The 24,513-nt window shown below is 43.3% G+C and overlaps 1 protein-coding gene across 5 annotated transcripts in view; it reads left to right on the plus strand.

Moving 5' to 3' along the window:
• Positions 1–223: 223 nt before the first annotated feature.
• RARB (retinoic acid receptor beta) overlaps positions 224–24,513 on the plus strand; it is a 485,822-nt gene continuing 461,532 nt past the window's right edge. For all 5 annotated transcript variants that reach the window (XM_065583499.1, XM_065583500.1, XM_042840255.2 and 2 more), the window contains exons 1-2: positions 224–369; positions 16,175–16,267. The gene's annotated coding sequence lies outside the window, so the exon portion shown is untranslated. The remainder of the gene's footprint in view (positions 370–16,174; positions 16,268–24,513) is intronic.

The following is a 24,513-nucleotide window of genomic DNA, read 5'->3' on the forward strand; positions in this document are numbered from 1 at the left end:
TCCCTCCCAGACATCCACTGGGCTCCTGCTTGCACTTGGATTTTGAAGAGCTCCTCTCTCCTAGGGTTCTTGGGTCTGATCCTCTCCCCCGGGCCTTGGAAGTCCCTGGAACAGCAGGGCGCTTGGGAGCGAGGGACCAGCTCCCCTGCTGCTTCTGGAGGGGGTGGGGCGCAATCAGAAGCCGCGGAACCCGGCCGGCTCCGCCACAGGGGCGGGGCGGAGAGGGCGGGAGAAGCGGGCAGGGGGGTCCGGTTGCTACTGCCGCTGCGCTCTCTCAGCTCGCCGGGAGGCAACGGGGGAGAGGCGAGCGCTGGCCGGCGGCGGCAGCAGCAGTGCTCAGAGCAGGCGGCGGCTGGAGCGAGCGCAGAGGTAAAGGGGGGGCTGTGGGATAGACCGAGCCGGGCGGGTGTGTAGGTGGGCGGGCCGGGCACATGCTGTGTGGGGGGCTGTAGGCGGGTGCGGAGCGCGTGGCACCCAGGAGCAGTGGGGGAAGAGCTGAGGGGTGGTGGGTGTAGCGGGCATGAATCGCTGCTGACCTGCTGTAGCTCCGTGCTAGGTCGTGGGGACTGGCCCCTGCAGCTGTACGCTGCACGGACAATTAAATACCACTGCGCCTCCCCCCACGGTAACCCGTGGGCTGTGGTGGAGGCTTGTTCTGCATAGAAGCGCTGCGTTCTTCTGCAGCCCCCCCCCCCCCCCGGCCCGATCCTGCAGTACGCTCAGGCCACGCGCCCCGGTGACTTCGATAGGAGTTTGCCCCGGACTTAGTGAACACTGCGTGAGGGCTCCCAGGCTCGGGCCCGCCGTGGCCAGCCGGCTTGAGTAAGGCGTGCGGCGCTGCTGCCAAGCCGCGGCTGTGCATGGTGACCCTGAGCGCGTCCCGGAGTAATTCCCCAGGCGCGCGGGCAGCCTGAAGGCTGCTGCAGTGCGCGGGGCAGCACAGTCGTGCTGCTGCGGGTATGTCTTACTGCTCTCAGCTGGAATCTTTGCAACAGTTGCATGGTTTGGTGAGAACAGTGGGTGAGGAGAGAAGTTTGCAGCCCAGCCCCAGCCTCCTGCTCCAGGTAGAAGTGGGCTTATCTGGGGCTCTGTGTTTAGAGAGGCGAACTCTTTCATTGGACCAACTTCTGTTGGTGAGAGAGACAAGCTTTGGAGCCGCACAGAGCTCTGCTTCTAGGTTTAGGGCAGTAAATCCCCCCTTTGTCTGAAGTATCAGACCTAGCGTGTAAGTTGCGTGGTATATAACCTCTCAGGCTCTGAGGTGCAAAGCTTTCTGGGGCAGAAAGGGTGGGAGAGCTAAGATTTTTAGTGGTACAGCAATGTACCTGAGCTCCTATGAGTTTGTGATGGCTGTTCACTTCTTGCTGCTGTGCTGTGTGCATAAAAAGAAGCTGGGAGAGCTGTTTTTGGTCCATTTAGAGATGCATTCTAAGTTTTGCTTTGGTTTAATGGAAACGTGCAGGTGACTTTTTGGGACAGCAGGGAGTTGTAAATATGGCAGTGTGGTGAGTGTGTGCAGCTTTGTTGTGTGGGGAGGGATCCCTGCGTTTGCGAAGTCGTGTGTGCCTAATGGCTAGTAAGACAGCTGGAGTTGAAGCAGAATCGATCAAAAGGATGAAAGAGTTAACCAGACAGAAGAAGGTCACAGGTTCAAGAGCACCGTGGCAGTTGTACTTTTAGCCATTGCCGGCTAGCGCTTGTGTGGAAGTTGCAGTTTGTGCTGGAGAGAGGAGCAGAGGTAACACAAAATCTTGCTTGGCTAGCTACTCTAATAGTCTATATTTTGTGAAAGAGATGTTAGCAGAGCATTGAAACTTGGAGGAGAATAATCAAGATACGCTGCAGTGGCAATTAGTTTGATTATTTTGCAGAACTACTGTATTTGAGAGAGGGGTGGCAAAGTAGAGTTGTAAACCTTCTGTTATTTTATTGCTCCTGCGTTTAGATAATCCCATTTGACAAGTGTTGCACCTATTCCCGTGTTACTTTTGACTGTCAGTGCAGAAGTGAAAGCAGTTTCTGCACAAATAAGAAATAGCTAAAATGAAGCTTTAAACAGGATTAAATGGGTTGTGTAACTGCTGAATGGTACTAAAGTACTGTCAAGGCTATAAAATAGCCAGACAAAAACAAAGAAAAAATAATTGTAACAAGAAAATGAAGGCTTTATAAGAACTTCAGTAATGAACACATAACAATTGATGGCATGATGCAGTAATTATTTTGGTATTTACACCATTAACTATTGTAATTTAACGTTAATGCCTTGTTATTTTATTCCTTCTCATTTGCAGACAAAAGCACATCTGAGACATCATCAGGGAGTAATTTGATAAAGTCATGAATAGAAAACACTAAACTATGCTCAGAACTCTGACAACATAAAGCGTGGGGCAAAGTAACCTCATTTGCTGTTTATTTGTCTTTTATAATTCTGTTTACCATCGTTTGCATAAATGAATAATTAAATTGTATACCGCATCACTTTTTGGTGAAAAAATACTAGATGTTTACATTTGTTCAAAAACTAAGAGTTATTAGCAATGTTAGCTATAAAAAGTAAGCCAAAGTATAATTTTAGAGATAGCACACACATTTAATTTTACAAAATGTACTAACAACCACAGTGGAAATTAAATTTCCTTTAACCAGCCACTTATTTTATTCTCATTAATTCTGAACAATTTCTTATTTAAATAAAACTAATAAATTGACATCCTATTTGTTTTTCTGAACGAGGAATGCTTTCTACTAATTTTGCAAAGAAAAAGTCAGTTCTGCAGTTAACATAACAGCCCCCACAGTGCCGCCCGCCCCGTGGAAACAACCCCCAGCGCTGCCCAGCCCCCCTGAAACTCCCCCCCTCAGCGCCGCCCGCCCCGTGGAAACAAACCCTCCTTCCCCAGCACCACTGGGGAAGGGGGGGCAGGGATAGCTCAATGGTTTGAGCATTGGCCTGCTAAACCCAGCATTCTGGGTACTGCTCACACTTAGTCATCATGGTAAATTCCCTGGACCTTTCAGTGGGATCAATTATGTGGATAAGCCTATTCGCAAAAGGATCTGTAGGATCAAGTCCACTATCTGTAACAATGAAATATATTTAGCAAGTGTATTATCTAAAGGCTCAGCGGTGTTTGTATTTTTCTATTTTCAAGGCTCTATGCTAGGATATGAAAATATTACAATTATTTATACATCTAAAATATAAATTTCTTAGTAGTAAGTTTTTATTTTGATCGGGGTGAAATCCTGCCCTTTGAAGTCAATGGCAAAACTCCCAATGGCTTCAGTAGGGTAGAGATTTCACCCTTGGTTGAAACACACTTTATAGGAACCATTTATAAGAATTTGGTCTAATACAATAATTTTTGAGAGAAATAAATAAAATATCACAGATTAAATAAATGTAGTAGTAGTTACATTTTACATTTTAACAAGATGTGTAAGTAATTCTGAAATAAAGACATTTTAAATCAAGATAAGATTAAATGTTTAATACTAACTCAATACTTTTTTATGCTAGGAGGAGTGTTGGACTCAGGAAATTTACCATGATAGAGTACAATCGATACCCAAAAGAGAGTAAAAGTCAATGAGACCACTTGGGTCTATAAGGACTACTTATGTAAGAGTTGGTAGGCTCTTGCCTACTAGTCATATCGTAATGCAATATATTTTTTGTTGGAACTACTTGTGTAAGGACATGTCTAAATTGGAGAGTTATGCTAGTGTAGGTTAAAGTGTCAGTGTAAACCAATGCAGTTATACTGGTATAACCCCCTGTGTTGGCACTCTTATTAGAGTATAAGAGGGTCTTCACTTATGTTGCTTGGGCAGGGATTTAAGCTAAGCAGAAAAAAAAGCCACTCATGCTGGAATAAGAATGTCCACATGGCTGTTTATAACTGGTTTATCTATGTTGGTTAACTATATATTGGTTTATACTGTTATAATTATGGCGGTATAACTGGTACAACTTTCCTGTGTAGGTAAACTCTAAGAGTATATGCATCAGACCCAATTTGTACTGATCTGATAGCCACAAAAGGTTCGTTCCTTGGGTACTTATGCAGGCAAAACTGCCAGTGAAGTAAATGTTGCCTGAATAAAGACTGCAAGATTAGACCTATGGATAATAAAATGTGCTGGCATTAGTGGGTTAGGCATGATAATCAGATTTTTGACAAATTACATATTGTGAACCAGATTCTCATTTAAACCAGGCCTGCACAACTTGTAAAGCGGCGAGGGCCATATTACTCCAAAGAAAACAGCTGAGGGCCGAACCCCCCACGGCCTTGCCGAACCCCACCCCCAGCGCTACCCAGCCCCCCCCGAAACACAACAGCCCCCACAGTGCCGCCCGCCCCGTGGAAACAACCCCCAGCGCTGCCCAGCTCCCCTGAAACTCCCCCCCTCAGCGCCGCCCGCCCCGTGGAAACAAACCCTCCTTCCCCAGCACCACTGGGGAAGGGGGGGCAGGGATAGCTCAATGGTTTGAGCATTGGCCTGCTAAACCCAGCATTGTGAGCTCAATCCTTGAGGGGGCCACTTAGGGATCTGGGACAAAAATCAGTCCTTGGTCCTGCTAGTGAAGACAGGGGGCTGGACTCAATGACCTTTCAAGGTTCCTTCCAGTTTTAGGAGATAGGATATCTCCTTTAATTTAAAAAACAGCAGTATTGAACCTTTGTAATATGTTATAGTGGGCTCCTAAGGTAGTATAATTAAGGTAAAAGAAAAATGTCTTTTTGCTAGAAGTAGAATAAGATCTTCCTCCACTTTGTAATCAAGTGCCCTGTTGAGTGAATGAGGTAGGCATGGAAGGCAGCACCTACAGACAGCTGCAACCCTTGGAGAGGGGATGGGAGCCAGACCAGATCAGTAGACCAGGTCAGCCATCAGGTCACTGCTTGCCTCCTCAACCCCCCTCCGCCACTGCCCGCCCGCTCGCTAGCCTTCTCAGTCCCCGCTCGCTCGCTAGCTTTCTCAGTCCCCACCCCCTCGGCTCGCCTACTCACACCCCGCCACTGCCCACTTGCCTCCTTGGCCCCCTCCCTCACCCGCCGCTTGCCTACTCACCCCACGCGGGCCGCACAGTGAGCCCACATGTGCCGCATGCGGCCCCCGGGCCACATGTTGTGCAGGCCTGATTTAAACTAATCCCCCTTTACCTCATCCTGGCTGTGCACTCAGATTCTCAAACTCCCATTATGCTGCCTTGGTAATGTAAAGGTGCCTGAAAGTGGGTGTGAATTATACACTTTAGGACCTGTTTTCACTGCAAGAGTGATGTAAAGCAGCCTTTGTATAAATGAGAATCATATCCTATCAATTTAGAAGAAACCAGAAAGAATATCATGGGCCTGGTTCATCACTGTGCTGCTCCAGTTTCCTCCTGCTGGTGACACAAGGTTGGTGAGATAGTATCTTTTAGTGGACCAAATTCTGGTGGTGATAGAGTCAAGCTTTTGAGCTTCACAGAGATCTTCTTCAAGTTTGGGAAATGTATTGAGTGTGTTGCAGCTAAACACAAGGTAGATCAGATTGTTTAGCATAAGTAATTAATACACATTTCAAGGGCCCATTCAAGGTGAAGTGGCCTGCTAACACCTCTCCAGTCAGTGGTGTAGGAGGTAGGTAAGTGGGTTATAGATTGTTGTAAGAAGCATTTGAGGATGAGAACTGAGAGGTCAGGTATAGAAGTGATCGCTTTGTGAGATATGTTCACCCAAGGTGATACGGTGTTTTTGTTTTTGATCATGTTTCTGTGTGAGTTTGAGAGCATAGCAATTGTCTCATTTCACCCACATAGTTGTTACTGGGGCATTTAGTGCACTGGATGAGGTGCATCACATGTTGTGATTGGTATGTGCAGGACCCATGGATCTTGAAAAGTGTGTTGTGTGGGGTGTTGATTGTTGTAGATCATCTCTCTAATATCCTGTTACCAACACGGCTACAACAACGATCCTCTTACTGGTGTCACTCTTGATTTCCATGAATTTACAGTAGTATAAAACTGTAGTAACACAGTAATGAATTAGGCCCATAGTACTATTTCAATTTCTTGTGTGAAATATTGATATTTCCTAGATTGTAAGGGTCTAATTCTCCACTTCCTTGCACCCCGTTTACACCTGGGAAATCATACCCTAAATAATTAGAATGCTGCCACTTTCACATGTGGTTCAGGAATATGGGAAATGCCTTAGTGGATCAGTCCAGGTGGTTCATCTATTTTGGTATCCTCTCTCTACCACAGGAAGGTGTCCTGTAGTGGACAGTTATGGAATAATTTGAGCATTGGAGAAATTTCTTTATAGCCCCTGTCAGTTGGTAGCTAGCTTATGCCTTGAAGTATGAAGGTTTACATCCCTTCTAAAAGAATCTTTGCTCACATTAGCTCTGTAAATGTCTACTCCTTTTCTGAATCCCAGTAAGCTCTTGGTCTCTTGGGACAATGAGTTCCATAAGTTACTTATCTCTGTTGAATTTCTTGCTTTTCAGTTCCATTGTTTTTGTATTAAGAGACAGAATATATCTGAATGCCCTGATATATATAATTGAATTATTATAATAAAATACATGTATATGCTTTGTATAAAAATAAACAGTATTTAAACCTGTAGTTGAAATTGGAAAAAGGTCACAGTTTAATTTCAATTTTGTTGTTTCTGTGTTAAGTGTTCTAATTAAACATTCTCTACTATGGAAAGCAATACTTAGGAGTCCCAAGGTGCTAGCAAAGTGTCAATAAAATTATCTTTTTCCTTCAAAGCAATGTGCAATATGGACTTTGCTGCAGTATTTGGAACACTTTAGAAATTGAACACATTTAAATTTTTATTCATTACAATCCACACTTAACTTAATAATCTTATAATAATAAACTTATAATAATAATAATAAAAAAAGGTAGATAGGCAAACTGGAAAAACATTGAACAGTGTTAGCAGATACAGAAATAAAAAGAGAGAATGAGGCATACTGGAAACAAGCCAAATGGTTGTGAAATATAGGAAAGAGTAGAAAGTTTGTAGACTAGATAAAACAACATGCCACTTATTGTTTTGAAACAAGAAATACTTTTGTTTTCATTAATAACTGATAAATAAAACTATTAATTTTGGTTGTTGAAATATGTTAGTTATCAGTTTGTTTTCTAAATCAAGTTACATTTTCTATACCACTGACACCTTCTTTGAACAGTGCTGCAATGAGTTTAATATTGACCCATGCTTCTGTAGCCATGCATAAATAAGTATGGCATTAGTGTACAACATTAATACTCTATTTCAGTGTCTTGATCAAGTTGTGTATTTTCCAAGTAGATTTTACAGCTCTGTGCACTCCATTTTCCAGAGTTACACAGTAATGTCCATAGGACTTAGAAAAATTATATAGAAGAAAATATATAAATTTAGAAGTTTGTTTCATAGAATCATAGAATCATAGAATATCAGAGTTGGAAGGGACCTCAAGAGGTCATCTAGTCCAACCCCCTGCTCAAAGCAGGACCAATTCCCAGCTAAATCATCCCAGCCAGGGCTTTGTCAAGCCGGGCCTTAAAAACCTCCAAGGAAGGAGACTCCACCACCTCCCTAGGTAACGCATTCCAGTGTTTCACCACCTTCCTAGTGAAATAGTTTTTCCTGATATCCAACCTGGACCTCCCCCACTGCAACTTGAGACCATTGCTCCTTGTTCTGTCATCTGCCACCACTGAGAACAGCCGAGCTCCATCCTCTTTGGAACCCCCCTTCAGGTAGTTGAAGGCTGCTATCAAATCCCCCCTCATTCTTCTCTTCTGGAGACTAAACAATCCCAGTTCCCTCAGCCTCTCCTCATAAGTCATGTGCTCCAGACCCCTAATCATTTTTGTTGCCCTCCGCTGGACTCTTTCCAATTTTTCCACATCCTTCTTGTAGTGTGGGGCCCAAAACTGGACACAGTATTCCAGATGAGGCCTCACCAATGTCGAATAAAGGGGAACGATCACGTCCCTCGATCTGCTGGCAATGCCCCTACTTATACAGCCCAAAATGCCGTTAGCCTTCTTGGCAACAAGAGCACACTGTTGACTCATATCCAGCTTCTCGTCCACTGTGACCCCTAGGTCCTTTTCTGCAGAACTGCTACCTAGCCATTCGGTCCCTAGTCTGTAGCAGTGCATGGGATTCTTCCGTCCTAAGTGCAGGACTCTGCACTTGTCCTTGTTGAACCTCATCAGGTTTTTTTCGGCCCAATCCTCTAATTTGTCTAGGTCCCTCTGTATCCGATCCCTACCCTCTAGTGTATCTACCACGCCTCCTAGTTTAGTGTCATCTGCAAACTTGCTGAGAGTGCAGTCCACACCATCCTCCAGATCATTAATAAAGATATTAAACAAAACCGGCCCCAGGACCGACCCTTGGGGCACTCCGCTTGAAACCGGCTGCCAACTAGACATGGAGCCATTGATCACTACCCGTTGAGCCCGACGATCTAGCCAGCTTTCTATCCACCTTACAGTCCATTCATCCAGCCCATACTTCTTTAACTTGGCGGCAAGAATACTGTGGGAGACCGTATCAAAAGCTTTGCTAAAGTCAAGGAATAACACATCCACTGCTTTCCCCTCATCCACAGAGCCAGTTATCTCATCATAGAAGGCAATTAGGTTAGTCAGGCACGACTTCCCCTTCGTGAATCCATGCTGACTGTTCCTGATCACTTTCCTCTCCTCTAAATGTTACATAATTGTTTCCTTGAGGACCTGCTCCATGATTTTTCCAGGGACTGAGGTGAGGCTGACTGGCCTGTAGTTCCCCGGATCCTCCTCCTTCCCTTTTTTAAAGATGGGCACTACATTAGCCTTTTTCCAGTCATCTGGGACCTCCCCCGATCGCCATGAGTTTTCAAAAATAATGGCTAATGGCTCTGCAATCTCACCCGCCAACTCCTTTAGCACCCTCGGATGCAGCGCATCCGGCCCCATGGACTTGTGCACGTCCAGTTTTTCTAAATAGTCCCGAACCACTTCTTTCTCCACAGAGGGTTGGTCACCTTCTCCCCATGCTGTACTGCCCAGTTTAGCAATCTGGGAGCTGACCTTGTGCGTGAAGACAGAGGCAAAAAAATCATTGAGTATATTAGCTTTTTCCACATCCTCGGTTACTAGGTTGCCTCCCTTATTCAGTAAGGGGCCCACACTTTCCTTGATTTTTTTCTTGTTGCTAACATACCTGAAGAAACCCTTCTTGTTACTCTTAACATCTCTTGCTAACTGCAACTCCAAGTGTGATTTGGCCTTCCTGATTTCACTCCTGCATGCATGAGCAATATTTTTATACTCCTCCCTGGTCATTTGTCCAATGAACCAGTTTCTGTTATAACCAAACCAGAAACATACTATCTCAGGCCCCAGTCCTGCAAAGCTGAGTGGTTCTTTATATTGTGTGTCCCAGTGAAGACAATGGGACTACTCCCAGTGGTAAAGCATGTTTGTAGCTTTTGCAGGATAGGGGTCAAAATCTATTCTTTGGCCCCACAGGTTTATTTAATTGAAAGCTTCCTTTACAGGTAAATTGGTATGACCTAATTTATTGGTGGAGGGAGGGATAGGATACAGAGGGATATAGACAAATTAGAGGATTGGGCCAAAAGAAATCTGATGAGGTTCAACAAGGACAAGTGCAGAGTCCTGCACTTAGGACGAAAGAATCCAATGCACTGCTACAGACTAGGGACTGAGTGGCTAGGCAGCAGTTCTGCAGAAAAGGACCTGGGGGTTACAGTGGACGAGAAGCTGGATATGAGTCACCAGTGTGCCCTTGTTGCCAAGAAGGCTAATGACATTTTGGGTTATATAAATAGGAACATTGCCAGCAGATCGAGGGACGTGATCATTCCCCTCTATTCGACATTGGTGAGGCCTCATCTGGAGTACTGTGTCCAGTTTTGGGCCCCACACTACAAGAAGGATGTGGAAAAATTGGAAAGAGTCCAGCAGAGGGCAACAAAAATGATTAGGGGTCTGGAGCACATGACTTATGAGGAGAGGCCGAGGGAACTGGGATTATTTAGTTTGCAGAAGAGAAGAATGAGGGGGGATTTGATAGCTGCTTTCAACTACCCGAAAGGGGGTTCCAAAGAGGATGGATCTAGACTGTTCTCAGTGGTAGCAGATGACAGAACAAGGAGTAATGGTCTCAAGTTGCAGTGGGGGAGGTTTAGGTTGGATATTAGGAAAAACTTTTTCACTAGGAGGGTGGTGAAGCACTGGAGTGGGTTACCTAGGGAGGTGGTGGAATCTCCTTCCTTAGAGGTTTTTAAGGTCAGGCTTGACAAAGCCCTGGCTGGGATGATTTAGTTGGGGATTGGCCCTGCTTTGAGCAGGGGGTTGAATTAGATAACCTCATGAGGTCCCTTCCAACCCTGATATTCTATGATTCTACTAAGTGTCTATACATGCATGGGAATAAAGTTTATAAATTAGACTAGGCTACTGGCTGTCTCCAGACAAAATAACTTGTATATAATTCAACATATGTCAGTTCTAAAGTCACACATGAAATGGACATGTGTTAATTCAGTATCTACATTTTTTTTTCACTTGCTGGTTTTGGCTATTTCAGTTGTATGTGTAATATCAATATGAAGTGCCTGGTTACTATTCTGTGAATTAAAATGGCCCATTAGAGTTAGCCTTTGATTATAGTGAATGGCAAAAAAAATGAGTGGAATGGGCAGAGAAAGGGGAAGAAAGGAAAAGACATGACGAAGTAAAAATGTCAGGCTGGAGTAGAGAATCTTTAGCTTTCAGTATCATTGTAAGAGCTATATACACACAGTGAGTTCTGTTTTCCATATTTTCACTCCATATACAACATAATTGGCATCTAAATATTTTGTTATATTGCTAAAGATTTCTTTGAAGTTGGATGTGTCTGTAATATGCAGAGATTTTATCTATATCTGTATCTCACACAGTGCATGTGTTTGTGTATTATAGATGTAGACCTACAGATATATATTGCCTCCTATATTATTAGGTGGAATCCTACATCTGTTATAGGGAGGACTATTGAACCTAAATAACAGAATCCCCCTCCTTCAAACCCTGGAGAAGCCCCTGTGTGAAAACTCCATGCAGTTGTGATTCTATGGGTTTGGGGACATTGGCTGGGCAGATGCGACAGAACCGCTCTGTGCAGCAGCAATCCCTAGCAAAGTAGTGGAAAACAAGTTACAAATAAACACCTGATCAAATCAATGTTCACATATGGAGAGTGCCCTGTAAGGCCTTGTTTCCCAGCTCCCATGGATCTCACAGACAGAATGAGGTTACTCTGTGCCTTGTTCTGCTAGGTATAAGGCTCTTCTACTTATCCGAGGTACATGAACTGGCACCTTCGTCTTTTCCCATCTCTAATCCACCTCCCTTTGCCCTCCCTCCCAACAGATGCACAAGTTTGCCTTGTCTCTAGATTCCCTGCAGTTCTCTGTCTATTCAGTGGACATGTAGAGGCCACTCCATCAGAATATAATTCAACCCATTCCTTGATATCACAATACTTTAGAAACTTCTGTTTGTTTTCCTGCAGGAGGGTATGATCGAGCCCATAATATCTGTGTATATATAGATGTTATAACATTAGAGATTATTTGGGAATTTAATTAAACAAATAAACCCAGCAGCAGCTAATAAGAGAGTCTGCTTTTTAAGTTTTCCATCCAGAGATCAAAGAAAAGTCAGAGGAAGTTACAGATCATATGTCTTTTATTCTTTATGAGGTCAAACACAGGAAGTTGTATAGCAACGTTCAAAACCACATTAATTTTCTTTTCTGTCTGCATGTTTTTCACTTCAGTTTTAAAAATACTATCCTGGAGAGATCTGTGCTTATGTACACAATTTCTTGCCTTGGATGCTTTTATGGGGCTTCCATTGACTTCACTGGAAGTTAAATGCCCTAGACCAGTGGTTCTCAAACTTTTTTTGTGTGGACCACTTGAAAATTGCTGAGGATCTCGGCCGTCCACTTAATGATCTTTCCAAATGTTGTTTCTACCATTAGCTAACTATTGTGAAGCACTTTGGATAAAAGCGCTATATAAAAAGAACTAAATTAACTTTTTTCTGCAAATAAAAGCACATAACTCATATTTTACTATTGGTAGTCTTACCTTTCTAATGTGATGGATGTGCCCTCTCTCCCTTGCCGCGGCAGGTCCCGAGCTGGGGCTGGGACGGAGTGGGGTCTCTCCCCCGCCGCGGCCGCCCCCGAGCTGGGGCTGGGACAGAGTGGGGTCTCTCCCTTGCCGCGGCAGGTCCCGAGCTGGGGCTGGGACGGAGTGGGGTCTCTCCCCCGCCGCAGCCGCCCCCGAGCTGGGGCTGGGACAGAGTGGGGTCTCTCCCCCGCCGCGGCCGCCCCCGAGCTGGGGCTGGGACGGAGTGGGGTCTCTCCCGCGCCGCGGCCGCCCCCGAGCTGGGGCTGGGACGGAGTGGGGTCTCTCCCCTGCCGCGGCAGCCCCTGAGCTGGGGCTGGGATGGAGCGAGATCTCTCCCCAGCTGCAGCATCCTATGAGCTGGGGAAAGTCACCTTTCTCTGGCCACCACAGCCCTGCATGTCCCAAATTACCCCCACCCCCTCTTCTCACCCCACTTCCCCCTCCTGCCTACCCGCTATTCCTCCCAAGGCTGCCACCCTCTCCTAAAATATGCGTCTTCTCCAAGGTCCAGGTCCTGCGCGGCTCCACTAATTAGGTGGGTGGCCCTTCATTCTCTCATGTGTGGCCACCCAGGCGCGCGCCTTAGAGGGAGCTATCCGCGGACCACCTGAATGGAGCTCGCGGACCACTGGCGGTCCGCAAACCACAGTTTGAGAACCTCTGCCCTAGAATGTCTTCATGAGTTAGAGACGTCCAAATAGCTGATAAGCAGTGAGAATAATGAACATTATTATATTCAAACAAAAAAGTATTTGGATAATTGAAGGAGTGTGTACTGCATATATGGTCCATTCTCCAAATATGCTGCAACACAAGGCAGTATATAATGCTCCTGGGCAATGAGTGTGATTTTCTTAGTCTTCCCATTTAATTCAATGTAACATGTGTTGACGGGGGAAATGCATCCACAAACAAAGAATATCACACTTTTTAGTACAGTAGTACCTGACACTGTACAGAATTACTGAAACATAGGTTAAGTATATTAGGCATATTAGCCTGGTAAATCTGTGCAAAGTTCCTCATTATCTATGGACTGGATCCTGCCAGGCCTTTCTGAGGATGTACACTGGGCCCAGGGAGAGGGCTCAAGGATTCTTTCCAATGCTGCTGCTTCCCTTACATGGCCTTCATAAAGGCTAAGGTGAACTGCAGTCTTTTCTCTGGGGGATTAGAAGCTTCAGCGTCCCAGCTCCCTCAAGCTGCCCTCCTGCATTGGCTCATTGAATGAGACTGGCACATAAAAGGAAGCAGGCTACATCCCAGTATGGGATGCAATTAGTGGGTATGCTCTTCCTATGTGCATGGGGAGATCCCAAAGGAAAACTGACTCTTGGTGCTCCCTCTGGGAGGGGAGAATGGGCTGAAGCTCTAAGCTGCCTCTTACTGTGAGCTGTGCTTCTTTAAAATTATTGTTATCCTTAACAATATGTGTTCTAGACTAGAGCATTGCTGACCCCAGGTCAGTAATGCACACTGCAAAACATAATCCCAACAGTACATATAAAATGATGGGGTCTAAATTAGCTGTGACCACTCAAGAAAGAGATCTTGGCGTCAATGTGGATAGTTCTCTGAAAATATCCACACAATGTGCAGTTGCAGTCAAAAAAGCGAACAGAATGTTGGGAATCATTAAGAAAGGAATAGATAATAAGACAAAATATCATATTACCTCAATATAAATCCATAGTACGCCCACATCGTGAATACTGCGTGCAGATGTGGTCACCCCATCTCAAAAAAGATGTATTGGAATTGGAAAAGGTTCAGAAAAAGGCAACAAAAATCATTAGGGGTATGGAACGGCTTCTGTATGAAGAGTGATTAATAAGACTGGGACTTTTCCGTTTGGAAAAGAGACGGCTGAGGGGAGATATGATTGAGTTCTATAAAATCATGACTTGTGTAGAGAAAGTAGATAAGGAAGTGTTGTTTACTACTTCTCATAACACAAGAACTAGGCGTCACCAAATGAAATTAATAGGCAGCAGGTTTAATACAAAAGGAAGTATTTTTCACGCAATACACATCCAACTAGTGGAACTCCTTGCCAGAGGATGTTATGAAGGCCAAGACTATAACAGGGTTCAAAAAAGAACTAGATAAATTCATGGAGGATAGGTCCATCAATGGCTACTAGCCAAGATGGGCAGGGATGGTGTCCCTAGCCTCTGTTTGCCAGAAGTTGTGAATGTGCAACAGGGGATGGATCACTTGATAATTACCTGTTCTGTTCATTCCCTCTGGGGCACCTGGCACTGGCCACTGTCGGAAGCAGGGCCGGCTCTAGGCACCAGCAAAACAAGCTGGTGCTTGGGGTGGCACATTTTTAGGGGCGGCAAGGCCGGCGCCTGAATGCCGCCCCTAAAAATGTGCCCCAGCCCGCCCTAGCTCACCTCCGCTGCTGCTGCCATGGCGCGCGAAACAGCTGATTCGCGCGCCGCTACTCGCCTTCCCTCCCAGGCTCTCAAACCTGAGAGGGACGGGGAGCAGCGGCGCGCGAATCAGCTGTTTCGCGCGCTGCGGCGGCTCAGGGTCTCCCCCTCCCTCCCAGGCTCTCAGACCTGGGAGGGAGGGGGAGACTCCGAGTGGCCGCGGCGCGGCGCCGCTTCTCCCCCTCCCTCCCTCCCTCCTAGGCTTGAGAGCCTGGGGGGAGGAGGCAGGGCTGGGGATTTGGAGAAGGGGCGGAGTTGAGGCGAGGCCGGGGGTGGGGTACTTAAATAAGGGGGGGGAGGGGCAGCCAAAATTGTTTTTGCTTTGGGCGGCAAAAATCCTAGAGCCAGCCCTGGTCGGAAGACAGGATACTGGGCCAGATGGACCTTTGGTCTGACCCAGTATGGCCGCTCTTATATTCTTAGGTATTTAAAACCATGAGTCAGGTCCCCCAAATCATGAGACTGGCTTCAAAATCATGACATTGAAGAACATTGGATTTCTTTTGAGTTACTTTCTGGTTTTTGAGCCTTTAGGTTACTTTCCAGTCACATTTTCAAATTTTTCTCCACAACTACAGGGGCTAGAAATGTACTTTTCTTTTTAAATGAAAGCTGAAGTTTTCTTGTAATTACAAAATTTGAGGAGCTGGGGCTTTAAGAGGAACACCAAATATCACTAGATTTACAATAAAATCATGGGAGTTGGCAGCACTGAGACTAACCAGATTTGTGGTCTAATGAAAATCCTTCTGTTTTTTTTCTTTGTTGGCTGTTACCGACCCTGATGTCTTCTTGATATTAGTAAATAGAATATCAGTGACTTGGTGTATTTTGTGGCATGTCAATAGTGAAGTGTTATCAAAGCAATCTTGTCTGTCTCAAGAGGTGGGCTAGCAGAGCACTTTGTTCAGCACTCAGCTTAGTTTCTCAGAAAAACCTATTTAAAGATAAGAGAGACACAGTAACGTTTGTGGATGCAGTTGCTGAATGCCTAGTAACGTCTAAGCTAAAGCGGTGAAGGTGCTGGCACAGACAGGAGTTGGGGACTAAAGAGGGGGAATGTACAGTTTTATTTACGTTTAGCCCACTTGACCTGTCTGTTGGCTGAGTCAATAAAACAGCAGTGCATCCATTTATATTGTTTAACTTCATTTTTTAAAAGGTGAAATTCTTTTATATCCTCGATTCTGCTGACAGGTACCTTGAAACCCCCCTTCAGCTGTGGGGAAACCAGCATGAGTTAATGTGGATTTTGATGATCATTAACGTGTGCTAAGATTTCCTGCGGGTTCACAAGGGATGATGCAGCAGCTATTCCACTAGCCTGCTACCTCCAAAACTGTGAAGGTGAAATTGCCTCAAATACCTGCAGAGGGTAATCTGTGGGGTCAGGAAGGAGAGCGGAGCAAAAGGGTAACATTGAGCTCTTCATTTATTTTTACTATGGGTGTGTTGGACGTGATTAAAATCTCTGCCATATTATGTTGTTCAACTCTAACAGTTCTTTCTTTTTCCAGGATTTTAAACTCTCCCAAGTACAATAAGTAACTCCAGAATCAACTTCCCAGGGACTTGCTTCCAGTTCTCAGATGCGAAGGTAGAATTAAGAGGTAAATTAGGATTTATTTTCAAAATCCCTTGGAAATAGTTACAGTTGTAATTGGTGACATGCCCTTTGCAAGGCAGCCCTTGGTACATTTCCTCCTGTAGAGCCATTCTATCCATGACAGCAAGCTGTCAGCCAGAAAGATATGAAAATCTAAAAGAGTGGATTTGTTTTGAAGAGGTAGCAAAAAGTTAACAGAAAGAGCGCTGCACAGGGAAATCACCAATGCAAACTGTATCAGCTGAGCTCTCTAAAAGCAAAATGTGCCTCACTTTACATATTATCCATATGGTTTGCACCCACTTTACATATTATAATTTGAAAATCAATAGGAAATAGTTGTACTGTATGTTGATAAGAGTGTGATTCCCTCCCCCCTCCCCCCCCAGATAAAAGTAAGCTTGAAGTAGCTACACATTTAGCAACAGGTAATGTCACTGGAAATATGAGAAACATTTCTGAACGTAGGAATTAACAAGAATCAACAAGAACTCCTATTTCCTATTACTCAGTAGGGCAAGCTCCCATTGCCTGTGCAAAATCCAGGGGACCTGCATAATAGTTGGGGGGATAGAATCCTCCTCCCACCCCAAACCAGATCCACTGCACAGAACAGTCAGCTACTCTGTAGCTGTTCTCTGCAGCCTCTGAGCTGTAGCAGTGGCTGTGGTTCTCTTCCACCCCCTACTTATGGGCTTTACCTAGTGAAACAGTGTAGTTTGTAGACCCGCTGGCCACCATCCTTGCCGCTCTTATTTCCCATCCATGAATCTTCATGGTGGGTAGGGGTCCAGGAGGCCCCTGTTTGTGGGCTGTCTGTGTTCAATGGAATAGTTGTAGTTCTGCTGCCCTTTGAGAGTTGCCTGATAGTGCAGTTGTGCTCAGGGGGAAGAATATGATTTGCCCCAAAGATCTCTGTCCTGTATTGTTGTCCTGATGCTTAGTGGAAAGAAGAGAGTAGGGAACCTTCTCTCTCTTGCACCAGAAGGCAGGCAGGATTTATTTGAACTGCAAGGTGGGCTTGCCAACATATCCCCATGGGACATGATCTAGGGTTAAGATATATGTCCAGTCCTCCAGGCTGCCTAGTGAATATTGTGCATTGAGCAGAGAGTGCCAGCTGGCAGTGGTTAAGGAGCGCATGCTGATCTTGCTCATGGTAGCCCAAACATGCTCCCTGCTCTGTGTTTTTGGCAACTTTGCACTAGCATTGTGTCTCAAGTACCAGTTGCATGTCCTCCTTTCTTCTGCCTAAGCATATCCCATAAGAGCTTGATTTAGCCTAAATAAAAACTACTGGTAAGTAGTTTTACATGCCTCTATTTTTCTGTTAGATCAAATAACATGGATGGCAATAGACCTCTCGCTTTCAAAAATCAGTCTTCCTGAAACGTCTGTGATGTTATTGCCACAGTGTGTGTGTGTGTGATGGAATGTTATTTGATGATGATGTATATAAACAAGGTCCACTGCAAGTTGGACCTAAAGTCTGAAAGATCTCTGGGTTTTGGGGCCTGCCGGTAGAAATTTGGTGGCAGCTTCAGTGACATTTTGAAAATTGAGGCTTTATTAAATTAAAGCTGAAACGGAATAATACTGTCTGTAACAGAGCCTGAGAGTCATTTTTTGATATTAAATTTATTTTATTTAACGCTGTACCCTCAATTTCAGTTTCCAGTGTGCCACAGAACTCTTTGTGAAAAATACCTTACTGCTCTGTAGCAGGTATTAAGGGAGGAAGTTGGAGGGTTTGGCAGCTGGGTAGTCTCAGTATCTGGACATATCTTAAAAATAAGCTGCAGTGAAATAGTTAACCGTGTTAACTAAATTAATGTTGGGAGTGTTGTTATAATCATGTCAGTCCCAGGATATGAGAGAGACAAGGTGGAGGAGGTAATATCTTTTACTGGACCAACTTCTGATGGTGGGAAACAAGATTTTGAGCTGCTCAGAGCTTTTCAGGTCTAGAAAATTTTATCCACAGCTGAAGAAGAGCTCTGTGAAGCTCAAAAGCTTCTCTCTTCCACCAACAGAAGTTGGTCCAATAAAAGACATTACCTTCCCCACCTTGATATTTAATGGTCATCTTTAGGTTTCATAGTTAACATCCCTTTGTAATGAAGGGGGCAGGTCATGCCTGTGAGTTACTTTTTTAAGTTTTCTGCAAACTCAGGAAGCCAACACTGCATCTTTGTATGCTCTGTTCTTATTTTCAAGACTATTTTCACAACTATAAGGGCTAGAATCAGAAAACTTTCTAATTTTCATAATCAAAATATGATAGCTTATGTTCAGTGGCAAGGGGTGAATTCCACAACCATAGAACCATGGAGTGTATGGGATGTTTATGAGCTTCATTTTTAGGATTTTTTAATAATGCACATTCATTATACAAGGCTTTCATCTCATAACTAGAGGTGGTTTTTTTTAATTCCAGCCAATTTAAAAGCCAAAACAGATTTGTTTTTAAGGCTTGTGGAGTTATGCACAGATTTTTGCAGTGGGAAAACTGGAAGAGTTTTTATTGAATCTAGTCCTAAAATATCAACATATGTTAAGCTTATTTTAATGGCTTATAATTCTACTCCCATGATTCACTTGCTAATCTAAAACTCTGAGTTTGATCTGAAGGCAATCATTCCCTTTCCGTTTCCTATTTTCTAACAAACTGTTGAACTGTCTGGCCTTGATAAAAGGCTAAAATAAAATCAGCGCTGCATTTATTGAAGAGACATTTACTCATCTTGTGTGGTTAGAATTAAATATAACAATTAGCTTAGCTGGATCCTCAGAAATGGTCAGTGAGCTGTAACACCCTGGATCCAAATTCTCAAGAATACTAAGTAATAGAAACACAATCTACAATGATTTGGTTTTTTACAGCCAACAGCAGTAAATAGGCTAGTGAAATAGTAAAAAATAGACTAAGGGAAATTTTCATCATTAGAATGACAACATATTTTGGGCCAGATCCTCAACCACATTTAGGCACTTAAGTCCCATTGAAGTCAATGGGAGTTAGGTGCCCAAATACCTTTGAGAATCTAGGCCATTGTCACCAACACAGATGTATGTAGTTCAGTACAACTATATTAAATATGAAGGAAGCTAGTAGAGACTCCTGTACTTAGGTTGCATAACTTTCTATTATAAAGGATTCTTGTGATCTTTTCTTTTGATGAGGTCTCATCCCTTCATTGTTTGCAGTAGTTATTGATATTTGGCAGGGGGAATCTCTGGGTACAGAAGTGCCTTTTCTTTGTCAGATGAATTTCCACAGAGATTTGGCTAAGGTATAAAGAGTTAAAATCTTTAAGAGTAAATCTGACATTTCCTAACTTTTGACTGATTGACGTTGCAACCTAAATATTTTTTTTAATGTAGTGTTTTGTGTTCAAGATGATTATATGATTAGTAAATAGCAAGATGCCTTCCTTGAGTGTGTGTGTGTGTGTGTGTGTGTGAGAGAGAGAGATTAACACCAATCCTCAGAAATATGCACAGAAGTCAATATTACTGTATTCTGGGCAGTTATATTGAACTATTTTAAAAATTTCTATGTTAGCAAAATGAAGTCGCACAATAGAAACTTTGGGTCAATTGAGCCCTGGAAGAAGTAAGCAGGTGTGACACTACTGATTTCAGTGGAGTTGTGCCCATTTACATCAGCATTGACTTTAGCTTTTTATTTCTGCCCTCTAAAAGCAAATGATATGAAAATTCTGTTCTGGAGACAGTCATGCTGGCAGTTTTGAGAGTTGTCAACGACATTAGTTCCACTGCATGTAGAGCTAATATTTAATTGTATACAAAAGTAACATAGTCCATTTTTTAAAAATGGAAAAATAAAAACATAGCTACAAATAGAAACCTCCTGAAGAGAGAGATTGTGAACCTTTTAGTCCCATTGGTAAGTAGTTACTTTTGTGAGTAGTCTCATTGGAGCCTATAGAACCACTCTTCTAGCTAATTGCATCCTTGCAGGCTTACGGGGTTCAGAATCTGGCCTTCATTCTGTATGTTGATGAATGCTGATAAAATGTTTTGAGGAACATTATAGGATAAGTCCACCCATACCCAAACCCTTTTACATGAGTTTTATAAACCACGTGCTCTCATTTGCTGCCATGCAGTCATCCAAACTAATGAGATTTTATAGTGCCCCAGATGAGAGACAGGAAAAAATCTGGATGTTTTAAAATATTCTTGATACAATTGAACATTTCTTAATTTTCGAAAGAGTTTTTAACGCTATTTAAATATTTTATGTCAATAACTTAAAAAAAAATTAGTTGTAATGGGTCATAATCAATAGACTTCAATTGAAATACATTATGGATGAATTTGGCTTGGTGTCTGTATCTCATGAAACATTCCAACAAATGTGCCTGATGGAGTATACTATAGTAGAGTATTAAACTTTCTAGTGTCCTATGTAAGGCTTAGAATGATTGATATTACAATTAAAATGAGTTATATAGCTTAGCCTACATAATAATAATGAGCTGAATATTACCATGCTGTTTAACATTATAATAATATTTTACAACCAATAGTATCCTTGAATAGGGCTCCATGTGCATCTTGTAAGCATTAAAATTATTGTCTGAATGTGGAGTGGATGTCAGCTTTTATAGGATGAACTGATAAAGGAATCACAGAAGCCCATAAAGTTTTGTATTATTATTATTATAATCATTATAAATTTGTACACCTCTACCCCGATATAACGTGGTCCCCGGGAGCCAAAAATCCCTACCGCGTTATAGGTGAAACCCCGTTATATCGGGGTAGAGGCAGCAGGGCTCCGATGGTGATTTAAAGAGCTCTTGGCTCTGGCCACTGCAGGGAACCTGGGCCCTTTAAATTGCTGGCAGAGCCCTGCTGCCACAGCTCCGGGGTAGCGGTGGCAGGGCTCCAGCAGTGATTTAAAGGGCCTGGGGCTCCCCGCAGCAGCCGGAGTCCCAGACCCTTTAAATTGCCATCCGAGCCCCGCTGCCGCAGCCCCAGGGTAGAGGCGGCAGGGCTCCAGCGGTGATTTTTAAAGAGCTCCGGGCTCCCCGCAGCAGCGGAGCCCCGGGCCCTTTAAAGCACCGCCTGAGCCCCACTGCTGGTGCCCCGGAGTTCCCATGCTAGATGCGAACCCGTGTTATATCGGGTCACGTTATATCGGGATAGAGGTGTATTATGATTGTTCCTATGGGTCCCAACTGACCAGTAGAACCCTGTGTGGATACAAAATTTGTATCTGCATCCGATCCATGATCTGCAAAAACGGTCCGTGGAGATCCGCATCCGTGGATGCAGATATCCGCAGATATAAAGTAGATATGTGCAGATTTACAGGGCTCTACTAATCAGTACCCCATTGTTGTAGACACTTTGCAAACATATAGTCACTGCCCTGCAGAGTTTACAATCTAAATCAGCTTTTTTCAGATGTGTCCACCAGGGACTTTTCGTGCGGTCACAGCTTCCTGGGCGGTGATTAGATGGTGGGGAGAGGAAAGCAGTGTTAGCAAACATACAAATATCACTTTTCACAGAAACAGACTTACTAGCTAGCAAGTCTAAAAAAAAAAGAAAAAGGCAACCAAAAAAAGCAAAAGAAACAACAACAACAACAACAACAAAAAGACAAGAACATGCAAAGCACTTTATTTGTTTTTCTATTCTGTTTAGGTCCAGTAAAGAATAGACAACTGTACATTATTTTTATTATTGAGTCTGCAATGAAAACCTACATAAATTACAATGATTTGGACGTGTATATATGCATATTTATTTGTTTTTCCTAAAGTTATTTAAGTATTTTAGGAAAAATTGTCAGAGTGGCCACCAGCAAAATTTGGTGGCCACACTCTGAGGCCACCAAAAATATCTTGTGAGATCCCCTGTTAAATAGACAGACAAGGGTGGGAAGTATTATTATCCCTTTCTTACAGATGGGGAATTGAGGCATAGAGAGATTAAGTGATTGCCCAAGCTCACAGAGGAAATCTGCAAGAAAACTGGGAATTCATGCCAGATCTCCTGAGTCCCAGTCCTATGCCTTTATCACAAAACCATTTTTCCGTCTTACTCAAAGACCTTTCTTCTTCTCTATTTGTAAGACCATCCTTCATCTTCTTGTTATAAAATGAAAAATAATATATTTTCTGTGTTTTCAAGAAATCCAATTACTGGACTGTAGAAACCCTGACTGCATTACATTTTGTTCTCTGTGATGTTGGTCTTCTTGACCTGATCATGGTACAGATTGGGCAGGGACAGCCATTGCCTTTAAATCATAATCCCAAATATGGATTTTCAGTCCTAGTGTCTGAACAGAGTGCACAGATTTAAGTAACAGCAACTCATGTCAAAGCCTCATTTGGGAAGGCCTGGGCAAGAGGTCTTGGCACTTTTGCCTAGAGATGACTAGATTTGTCCTCAAGTATGTTTCCATAAGGCATGAATTCTAGAGGCAAAGGACCCACTCTCACAAATGCCTTGCCTCCAGCAACCTACAGATTTCAACCTTGAAGAACTGAATTCCATTATTCTGTATGAGATTAGATCATATGGTGAGTTGAAGATGGTGATGTGTCTCGCCATTTTGGGCTTTGGATGACGTAATTGGTATCTTTAAATTTCATCTAGTAATTGATTGGCTGCCTGTGAAGGAAATAGAGCACAGGTATGTTGTGATCTCATGCAGATGGCTGCATTCTGAACCAGCCAGTGTTTCTGAGTGGATTTCACACATGAAGTCCCAAGAAGAGCTTTATGCAGTCATCCATTTGAGAGATTATACAAAGTCATGTACAATTAAAGTGGGTTCTGCATTCGGTAGAAAACTGTGCAGTCTCCTTTCTAGATGTAAGTGAAAGAATGGTTTTCTGGAGACTCATGCAACTTGTGAGTGTACAGTAGTGAGCAGTCGAGTAAGATGTATATTGCTTTTGGTGTTGCTTTTGGAAATCAACATGCGCAAAATTATGTACTTTGGTCACATCAGGTGTAGAGATGGAAATAACCGCAAAAAAATTATCATGAAAGGAATGATGATGGCTCACCATAGTAGGGGACAGCCATTGAGGAGATGGATAGCTGGTGTGTGGTAAATCACTGGGAGGTCAGGTGTTGAGTGCTTGAAGCTAGTGATGGATCAGGAAGGTTTTTGAAAATTCTGCAATGATGTCATCCATGTTCAGACATGAATAAATGTATTTTACTTACTTGCTTAGCAATAATGACTTTTACCGGGTCCTTAAATCACCTCCCAATGTTGAGAAGCGTGAACACATTGGCAGCTTCTGCCAACAGTTGCTGAATTGGTATCCCTGGAGTTGTTTATTCACAAAAAAGCTACAGCAGACGCAGGGTCAGCGCATGCTTCCTTTTGCTGACCTGGAGCAACCATCTTTAGGGAACTGATCTTTCTCCATATCTGCTTACTTCTTGGTCCCTCTGTTGAGACTGCTAATAAGGGTGTTGTAACCTGGTGGAATGACCCTCTCCCCCCAAAAACAGTTCTTCCTGGCCCTTCTCAGGAACCAAACTTCACCTTGTGGCAACATATAATCTTTGTTAGACTGAATAATGAGCCTGGTGAGTGTGTTTTCTGAGCAGATGTCCTGTTAGCTCAGATGGCATATCCCATCTATGAATTATAGTTTCTACATGCATGGGGTTTTTGCATTTGCTAGTTATATTTTTGTCCAATATTTTCTCGTTAAATGTAAAATGGTTCAAAAGACAGTGAGCTGTGCATTGTACTTATAAAATAATTTTGAAAATAACTAGTAAACTTTCTTATCCTCTTTTGAGCTTAAGTCTTCAACTTCAGAAATCACACGCTCAATAATAAAAGGTAACATCCCCATAAATAAACACGTTTTTTCTGAGCTTGAAATGCAGTGTCCCTTTGAATTTTTATGCATGAAGGGAGAGCGTTTCAAAGGCACAAAGGACAATTAGGCATCCAAATCCATTTTAAGTCAATGGGAGTTTAGCGCCTAACTCCCATTTCTGCTTTTGAAAATCTTCTCATTCATTGTTAGTTACTGGAAATGGTGAATCTCTTAAGGAGATGCTAAGAAGCTCTTTCAATTGTTTTGGTTCTGTAATCGTAAATACAGTGGCTCTGGTGTGAGAAGCATCAAACAGTAAGTCTTAATGATGGTTGAGTTAATTCACGTTTAGAAGTTCAATAATTCATCTAAGAAGTGTCAGCAGCTGGCCCTTGTTAATGGTAAGCCTTTCATT

Source organism: Chrysemys picta, chromosome 2, assembly GCF_011386835.1.
Source record: "Chrysemys picta bellii isolate R12L10 chromosome 2, ASM1138683v2, whole genome shotgun sequence".
NCBI classification, from domain to species: domain Eukaryota; kingdom Metazoa; phylum Chordata; order Testudines; family Emydidae; genus Chrysemys; species Chrysemys picta.